The sequence below is a fragment of the Mesoplodon mirus genome, assembly GCF_964341445.2.
Source record: "Mesoplodon mirus genome assembly, chromosome: 1".
NCBI classification, from domain to species: Eukaryota; Metazoa; Chordata; class Mammalia; order Artiodactyla; family Ziphiidae; genus Mesoplodon; species Mesoplodon mirus.
The window spans coordinates 214233963-214243561 of NC_138976.1; positions in this window are offsets into that span (position 1 = coordinate 214233963).

Below are 9599 nucleotides of genomic sequence, written 5' to 3' on the forward strand. Positions count from 1 at the left end.
TTCACCATCCAGTGGGAGACAACTGAAGATGTTCAGTCAGGTTTGTGGGGTGACTTTTTAAAATCAATCTGTTGCTATCTAGAAGAAAATTTAGAGTGGGAATTATGAAATATAGGCGACCACGTAGAAGGCTACTGAAACAACTTTGGGGTGCTGGATTTGAACTGGATGCAATGCTTATGAAAAGGGTAATATAACAATAACCTTTAAACAGCAAGCAATACATATGGCTGGTTCACTTCTCTATGTAGCAGGAGCTAGCACAACATTGTAAAGCAACTCTAAATTTAAAAAAAATTTAAAAGCAACCCAATTAAAAAATATGTATTAAAAAAATAAAATAGGGCTTCCCTGGTGGTGCAGTGGTTGAGAGTCCGCCTGCCGATGCAGGGGACACAGGTTCGTGCCCCGGTCCAGGAGGATCCCACATGCCGCGGAGCGGCTAGGCCCGTGAGCCATGGCCACTGAGCCTGCGCGTCCGGAGCCTGTGCTCTGCAATGGGAGAGGCCACAACAGTGAGAGGCCCGTGAACCCAAAAATAATAATAATTTAAAAAACTAAACTAAAATAAAAAAACAGCAAGCAAACTACTCGAAGATAAAGGAGAGTTATTATTTTATTGAGGAGGAGGATGATGGTGGCATTATGGTTAGGTTGAGATGGAGGAAGCCCTCATGATTTAAAGAAACATCCTGAAAAAAAATTTTTTTAAGTATTTATTTATTTATTTGGCTGTGCCAGGTCTTAGTTGTGGCATGCAGGATCTTTAGCTGTGGCATGTGAAATTTTAGTTGTGGCATGTGAGATCTAGTTCCCTGACCAGGGATCAAACCCAGGCCTCCTGCAGTAGTACCGCTGAGTCTTAGCCACTGGACCACCAAGGAAGTCTCCTGAAAATTTTTGATTAAATGATATGATGATACAGTTATGCTGAGTTCTCTCAACAGAGTAGTTTTGTATGGTTATGTAAATGGAATCAAACAGTGACATGCATACATACAACGTAACACTTCAATACTGTTTATGCATCCCTAGGGATACTGTACGTGAACTGGAAGATAGCTGCTCTTGGATGTATTCCTAGAAGTGGGATTGCTGAATAAAGAGTATGAATATTAATAGAAATATTAATACATACCACACCCATACAGTGATATGAAAATTTTAGATCTTTGCAAGTTCAGTAGGTGAACAAAACCATATCCCATGATAGTTTTTATTTACATTTGTCTCATTTTATGAGAGGTTGGTCTCTTTTCATATGTTTAAAAGTCATTTGAGCCTCAGATATCCACTAAAAACTATTAGAAGTAATAAACAAGTTCAGCAAGGTTGTAGGATATAAAATCAATATACAAAAATCTATCACAAAGAAAGAAAACTACAGGCCAATATCACTGATGAACATAGATGCAAAAATCCTCAACAAAATACTAGCAAACAGAATCCAACAGCACATTAAAAGGATCATACACCATGATCAAGTGGGGTTTATTCCAGGAATGCAAGGATTCTTCAATATACGCAAATCAATCAACGTGATACACCATATTAACAAATTGAAGGAGAAAAACCATATGATCATCTCAATAGATGCAGAGAAAGCTTTCGACAAAATTCAACACCCATTTATGATAAAAACCCTGCAGAAAGTAGGCATAGAGGGAACTTTCCTCAACATAATAAAGGCCATATATGACAAACCCACAGCCAGCATCGTCCTCAATGGTGAAAAACTGAAACCATTTCCACTAAGATCAGGAACAAGACAAGGCTGCCCACTCTCACCACTCTTATTCAACCTAGTTTTGGAAGTTTTAGCCACAGCAATCAGAGAAGAAAAGGAAATAAAAGGAATCCAAATCGGAAAAGAAGAAGTAAAGCTGTCACTGTTTGCAGATGACATGATACTATACATAGAGAATCCTAAAGATGCTACCAGAAAACTACTAGAGTTAATCAATGAATTTGGTCAAGTTGCAGGATACAAAATTACTGCACAGAAATCTCTGGCATTCCTATATACTGAAGATGAAAAATCTGAAAGTGAAATCAAGGAAACACTCCCATTTACCATTGCAACAAAAAGAATAAAATATCTAGGAATAAACCTACCTAAGGAGACAAAAGACCTGTATGCAGAAAATTATAAGACACTGATGAAAGAAATTAAAGATGATACAAATAGATGGAGAGATGTACCATGTTCTTGGATTGGAAGAATCAACATTGTGAAAATGACTCTACTACCCAAAGCAATCTACAGATTCAATGCAATCCCTATCAAACTACCACTGGCATTTTTCACAGAACTAGAACAAAAAATTTCACAATTTGTATGGAAACACAAAAGACCCCGAATAGCCAAAGCAATCTTGAGAACGAAAAATGGAGCTGGAGGAATCAGGCTCCCTGACTTCAGACTATACTACAAAGCTACAGTAATCAAGACAGTATGGTACTGGCACAAAAACAGAAAGATAGATCAATGGAACAGGATAGAAAGCCCAGAGTTAAACCCACGGACATATGGTCACCTTATCTTTGATAAAGGAGGCAGGAATGTACAGTGGAGAAAGGACAGTCTCTTCAATAAGTGGTGCTGGGAAAACTGGATAGGGACATGTAAAAGTATGAGATTAGATCACTCCCTAACACCATACACAAAAATAAGCTCAAAATGGATTAAAGACCTAAATGTAAGGCCAGACACTATCAAACTCTTAGAGGAACACATAGGCAGAACACTCTATGACATAAATCACAGCAAGATCCTTTTTGACCCACCTCCTAGAGAAATGGAAATAAAGACAAAAATAAACACATGGGACCTAATGAAACTTAAAAGCTTTTGCACAGCAAAGGAAACCATAAACAAGACCAAAAGACAACCCTCAGAATGGGAGAAAATATTTGCAAATGAAGCAACTGACAAAGGGTTAATCTCCAAAATTTATAAGCAGCTCATGCAGCTCAATAACAAAAAAACAAACAACCCAATCCAAAAATGGGCAGAAGACCTAAATAGACATTTCTCCACAGAAGATATACAGACTGCCAACAAACACATGAAAGGATGCTCAACATCTTTACTCATTAGAGAAATGCAAATCAAAACTACAATGAGATATCATCTCACACCAGTCAGAATGGCCATCATCAAAAAATCTAGAAACAATAAATGCTGGAGAGGGTGTGGAAAAAAGGGAACACTCTTGCACTGCTGGTGGGAATGTGAATTGGTACAGCCACTATGGAGAACGGTATGGAGGTTCCTTAAAAAACTACAAATAGAACTACCATATGACCCAGCAATCCCACTACTGGGCATATACCCTGAGAAAACCATAATTCAAAAAGAGACATGTACCAAAATGTTCATAGCAGCCCTATTTACAATAGCCCGGAGATGGAAACAACCTAAGTGTCCATCATCGGATGAATGGATAAAGAAGATGTGGCACATATATACAATGGAATATTACTCAGCCATAAAAAGAAACGAAATTGAGCTATTTGTAATGAGGTGGATAGACCTAGAGTCTGTCATACAGAGTGAAGTAAGTCAGAAAGAGAAAGACAAATACTGTATGCTAACACATATATATGGAATTTAAGAAAAAAAAATGTCATGAAGAACATAGGGGTAAGACAGGAATAAAGACACAGACCTACTAGAGAATGGACTTGAGGATATGGGGAGGGGGAAGGGTAAGCTGTGATAAAGTGAAAGAGCGGCATGGACATATATACACTACCAAACATAAGGTAGATAGCTAGTGGGAAGCAGCCGCATAGCACAGGGAGATCAGCTCGGTGCCTTGTGACCGCCTGGAGGGGTGGGATAGGGAGGGTGGGAGGGAGACGCAAAAGGGAGGGGATATGGAAACATATGTATATGTATAACTGATTAAATTTGTTATAAGGCAAAAAAAAAAAAAAAAAAAAAAGTCATTTGAGCCTCAGATATCCACTAAAAACTATTAGAAGTAATAAACAAGTTCAGCAAGGTTGTAGGATATAAAATCAATATACAAAAATCTATCTTTTCCTATACAGTAGCAATGGGTAAACCAAAAGTGAAATTAAGAAAACAATTCCTTTTATAATAGATTTCAAAAGAATAAAATAGGAATAATTTTAACAAAAGAAATGCAAAAATTATACTCTGAAAATTACCAGTGTTGAAAGAAATTAAAGAACTAGATAAGTTTGAAAGTATCTCATGTTCACAAACTGGAAGACAATATTTATAGATGGTAATACTCTCCAAATTGATCTACAGATTCAGTACAATCCTTATCAAAATCTCGATGACATTTTTGCAGAATTTGATAAGCTGATCCTAAAATTTGTGTACAAATTTAAGGAATCCAGAATAGCCAAAACAATACTAAAAAAGAAGAAGAAAGTTTGAGGAATCACACTTCTCAATTTTAAAACTTACTACAAAGCTACAGTAATTAAGACAATATGGTATTTACATAAGCATAGATATATAGGGAATTCCTTGGTGGTATTTAAATAAGCATAGATATATAGGGAATTCCCTGGTGGTTGAGTGGTTGGGACTCCGAGCTTTCACTGCCAAGGGCCCGGGTTCGATCCCTGGTTGGGGAACTAAGATCCCACAGGCCACTGTGTGGCAAAAAAAAAAAAAAAAAAAAAAGAAAAGAAAAGAAAAGAAATATAGATAGATGGAATAGAATTTAGAGTCCAGAAATAAGCCCTCACATTTACAATCAATTGATTTTCAACAGGGTACCAAGACAATTCAAAGGGGTGCCAGGGTTTTCAACAAATGGTGCTCAGACAAATGTATATCCACATTTTAAAACAAGAAGTTGAACTCCCATCTCACACTACATGTAAATATTAACGCAGAGGTATCAAAGACCTAAGTGTAAAACTTATAAAATGCTTAGAAGAAAACATAGGTATAAGTCTTTGTGACATTACATTAGACAATGGTTTCTAAGTCTAACACCGAAAGCATAAGCAACAACAACAAGAAAATAGGTAAACTAGTGATTCCCAAAATTAGGTCTTTTGAGCTTCAAAGAACACCATCAAGAAGGTGAAAAGACAACCCACAGATTTGGAGAAAATATCTGCAAATCACATATCTGGAAAGGCACTTGTATAAAAACATACAAAGAACTTCGCAACACAATAATAAAACAAACAGCCCAATTAAAAATGGACCAAGGATCTGAACAGTTCTCCCAATAAGATAAGCAAATGGCCAATAAGCACAGGAAAAGTGTTCAATGTCATCAACCAATGAAGGACCACATATTGTATGATTCCATATATATGAACTGTCCGAAATAGGCAAATCTGTAGAGACAGAAATTAGCTTAGTTGTTGCCTGGGATGAGGGGATAGGAAGACTGAAGAGTGATGACTAAGGTGTGCAGAGTTTCCTCTGGGGGTAATGAAAATGTTCTAAAATTGATTATGATGATGGATCCATAACTATGGGAATGTACTAAACACCATTGAATTTTACACTTGAAAGGGGTGAATTATGTGTAAATGAATTAAATCTCAAAAGAAGCTCTTCAAAAGTGAAACAGAAAACAGTCATTCGATATTTATTTCTTGTAAATTGTCTTTGTCCATGGTCAATTCTTCTATTTGGATTTTTGTTTTATTTTTCTCCTTAATTTGTAGGAATTCTTTGCACCTTGAACAATACTAGCCTTCTGTCATATGTGTAGCAAAAAATTTACCCAATTTTTTATTTGGGTTTTTCTTTTGTTTGTAGTATTTTTTTTCCTTCAAAGACAATATGGTATTTACATAAGCATAGATATATAGGGAATTCCCTGGTGGTTAAGTGGTTGGGACTCCGAGCTTTCACTGCCAAGGGCTTGGGTTCAATCCCTGGTTGGACAATAAAACAGCCAGTTATTATACCAGCAAAGCAAGTTTATCTGGGAGCAGAAAACAACTGCAATTCGAGACACGCAACTATAGCAAACCACATTTAGGTCCAGCCTAAGGTGCTCATAGCCCATCTGTAGGCACAGTCATAGTAGTAATATCCCCAGAAGCCAGGAAAAATCTCCAATGTGCCTGAATTTAATGAACCAGATAGATCATTGTATCACCAATATCTGCCCTTAGCCCATTTTCAGTAAGATGAATTCTCTTGCTCGTGGGGTCCACGTGGAAAACAGCATGCTCAGAAATGGGGGTCTCCTCAGCATGCTCTTTTCCCAGAACAGGAGCTTGCCAAGGCCCCAACAGTGGATCGTCAAATCTCATCAGTTTCACTTTGGAAAGGTCTTTGATTCCTCGGTCCACTTTCATTAAACGCCAGATTATAGAATCACGGTTATCTCCTTGCCTGATTTCAATTTTGGTTAAGAAGTGGCCATTGAATGGCTGAGAATTCACTAGGGAAGCTGATACACCAGGCTCTGTTCTAAAAACATTAAGTGGTTTCCCAGAACAGCAATCTCCCCTGACTTTATCTGCTTCAGAGGCACACTTGACTTCTGTGTGTTCTAGCTCAAGGGAATTTGGTCAGATAGACTCTATTCTCCATGAGCACTGCCTGTTCTTCAAATTCTAATTGCAAATCCAGAACACGAGGTCCCATCTTCTCCAGATTTTCCTTAATCATGGTGACAAATGGCATCACTTTCTTCATGTATTTCTTCAATTCTGGCAAATTGCCTAGTTCATTAGCATGACTTTGTTATCAGGCAATTTTCTACTGTTGGTCTCAAAGTGATTACGTAGAACTGACAGGGTGATGTGTTGCCAAGATGGATAGTTCTTCACCACATAGATGGTGCAATGTGAAGGCTTCTGAGGGGGCTGCTTGTCAGTCTTCTTCCCTTTAGCTGGTATCATATAGTTCTTGAGTCGCAGTCTAAGGTCATGTGCTACTTCCATGAGATACTGTGAGGAACATATCAAGCTTTCATCCACAGGGCCTGCCAGAGGCCATGAAGCATTCATAACTGAGTTGGGCTTTCCCAGGAGTGTCCAGATGTGCTCACACAAATGAGGACAGAATGGAGCCAAGAGAAGTGTCTGAACTTCAATAAACCGGAACACAAGGTCTTGGTGCATCCCTTCTATGACCAATTCACGGTACTTATCTTTCGCAGCCAGAAACTCAAAACCCCTGTTTTCAAAGCTTCTTTAAACATCATCTTTTCATAGTTTTGATCTGTTTTTATAATGCCTGCATTCATTTCACTGGCAAAAACTCTATCATTGAAGGTGTTGGCAGGACCACTTCTTAGGCTATCCCAGTTGGCAACCATTTCTTTCACCCATTCCACCCAGGTGTACAGACGGAGAATACCTGCATCTGCCATGGTTTCTATAAAGTTAGCATCTTCAGCAGTGTCACCAGCATCAGCTAGAGCCAAGCACATTCCATCGGCTGAATATTTGTCAAGAGCTTGGGTCAAAGTGAGGAAGTTGCCTGTGGAGTTTTGACATCAAAAGCCAGCAAAGAAGTGCAGCAAAGTAAGGAAAGGAAACATTTTGTTGAGGAGAAGGGAAAGTTGGGAGGGGCTGTTATAAACAAAAAGTCCACTAGAGCAGGGGTCCCCAACGCCTGGGCCACAGACTGGTACCGGTCCGTGTCCTGTTAGGAACAAGGCCTCACAGCAGGAGGTGAGCTGCGGGTGAGTGAGCCATTCATCTGTATTTACAGCCACTCCCCATCACTCACATTACCACCTGATCTCTGCCTCCTGTCAGATCAGCCTCGGCATTAGATTCTCATAGGAGCATGAACCCTACTGTGATCTGCGCATGCGAAGGATCTTATGAGAATCTAATGTCTGATGATCTGAGGTGGAGCTGAGGCGGTGATGGTAGCGCTGGGGAGTGGCTGCAAATACAGATTATCATTAGCAGAGAGGTTTGACTGCACAGAGACCATAATAAATCAATTGCTTGCAGACTCATATCAAAACCCTATCAGTGAGTGGCAAGTGACAATTAAGCTGCATCTGGTGGCAGGCTTTAAGTCAGAGTTTGACACTTATTTTAGTCTGCACATGGCCCGCCCATTATTTTATTTACCACTTCCGTCCACACCTCTTTCCCGCACTGCGCACTTGTCTCAGTCACATGTAAGCCCACAAGCTCACCCTAGCCAAAATGAGTAAAAAACAAATGTCACTGGAGAGCTTCTTTGAAAAGGGGGAAAGACCCAATGATGAGACAGCAGAAGACTCTCAGGCTGCCAACAAAAAGAAAGCTGCATTTAAAAGAAAATACCAAGAGTCTTACTTAAATTGCAGCAGGTGATTCACGTTCTCCAAGCCCACTTTGTATAATATGTGGCGACCAGCTATCCAACGAAACCATGAAACCTTCAAAACTGCTCATCTATCTCAGCTTTCACAAGAGTTTGAGCATTACTTCCCAACAACAAAAGACCCCCGAACTGGGAAGGAATGGATCTGCGACCCATTTGTGAATAAGCCAGGTGAATAGACTTCGTCTGTGCTAGAAGAGGATCAACTGCTTGAGATTGCAAATGATGGTGGCCTTAAAAGTATGTTTGAGGGCTTCCCTAGTGGCGCAGTGGTTGAGAATCTGCCTGCTAATGCAGGGGACATGGGTTCGAGTCCTGGTCTGGGAGGATCCCATATGCCGCGGAGCAACTAGGCCCGTGAGCCACAACTACTAAGCCTGCGCATCTGGAGCCTGTGCTCCGCAACAAGAGAGGCCGCGATAGTGAGAGGCCGGCGCGCCGCGATGAAGAGTGGCCCCTGCTTGCCACAACTAGAGAAAGCCCTCGCACAGAAACGAAGACCCAACACAGCAAAAATAAATTAATTAATTAATAAAAGAACACCAAAGAAGCTTAAACATAAATGCTCTAAAAAAAAAAGTATGTTTGAGACAACTTCAAATCTCCATACTCCATACATTCTGGATTAGAGTCACGGCGGAATATCCTGAGATTGCCACAAAAGCACTAAAAAACCTGCTTCCATTTCCAACATCCTATCTTTGTGAAGCAGGGTTTTTCTGCAGTGACAGCAACCAAAATGAGATTATGGAGTAGACTGGACATAAACAACACACTTCGGGTGTCCCTGTCTCCCATCACCCCGAAATGGAAACATATAGTTGCAGGAAAACAAGCTCAGGCCTCCAACTGATTCTGCATTATGGTGAGTTGTATAATTACTTCATTATATATTACAATGTAATAATAATAGAAATAAAGTGCATAATAAATGTAATGTGCTTGACTCAGCCTGAAACCATCCGCCCCACAGCCGGTCCATGGAAAAATTGTCTTCCACGAAACGGGTCCCTGGTGCCAGAAAGGCTGGGGACTGCTGCACTAGAGGAAACTGGGAGTTCAAAGTATAGTGGCTTTTCATTGGTTAAGTTGTGACAGCCTCTCATTGTCTGAGCCATGCCAAGCAAGAAGAAAATCTCTCTTCCTCCTGCTGGTGGTAATAAAGTAGTATCATTCCTGTAGGAGATAGAAGGTACTTCTCTTCCTGTTGGGATTTTAGACTTCAAATGGTACCTGTGTGAGAGCTCCCCCTTCTGCCCTCCCAACTCTATTTTAGTGAGGTTTCCCTTCATTAAGAGAATGA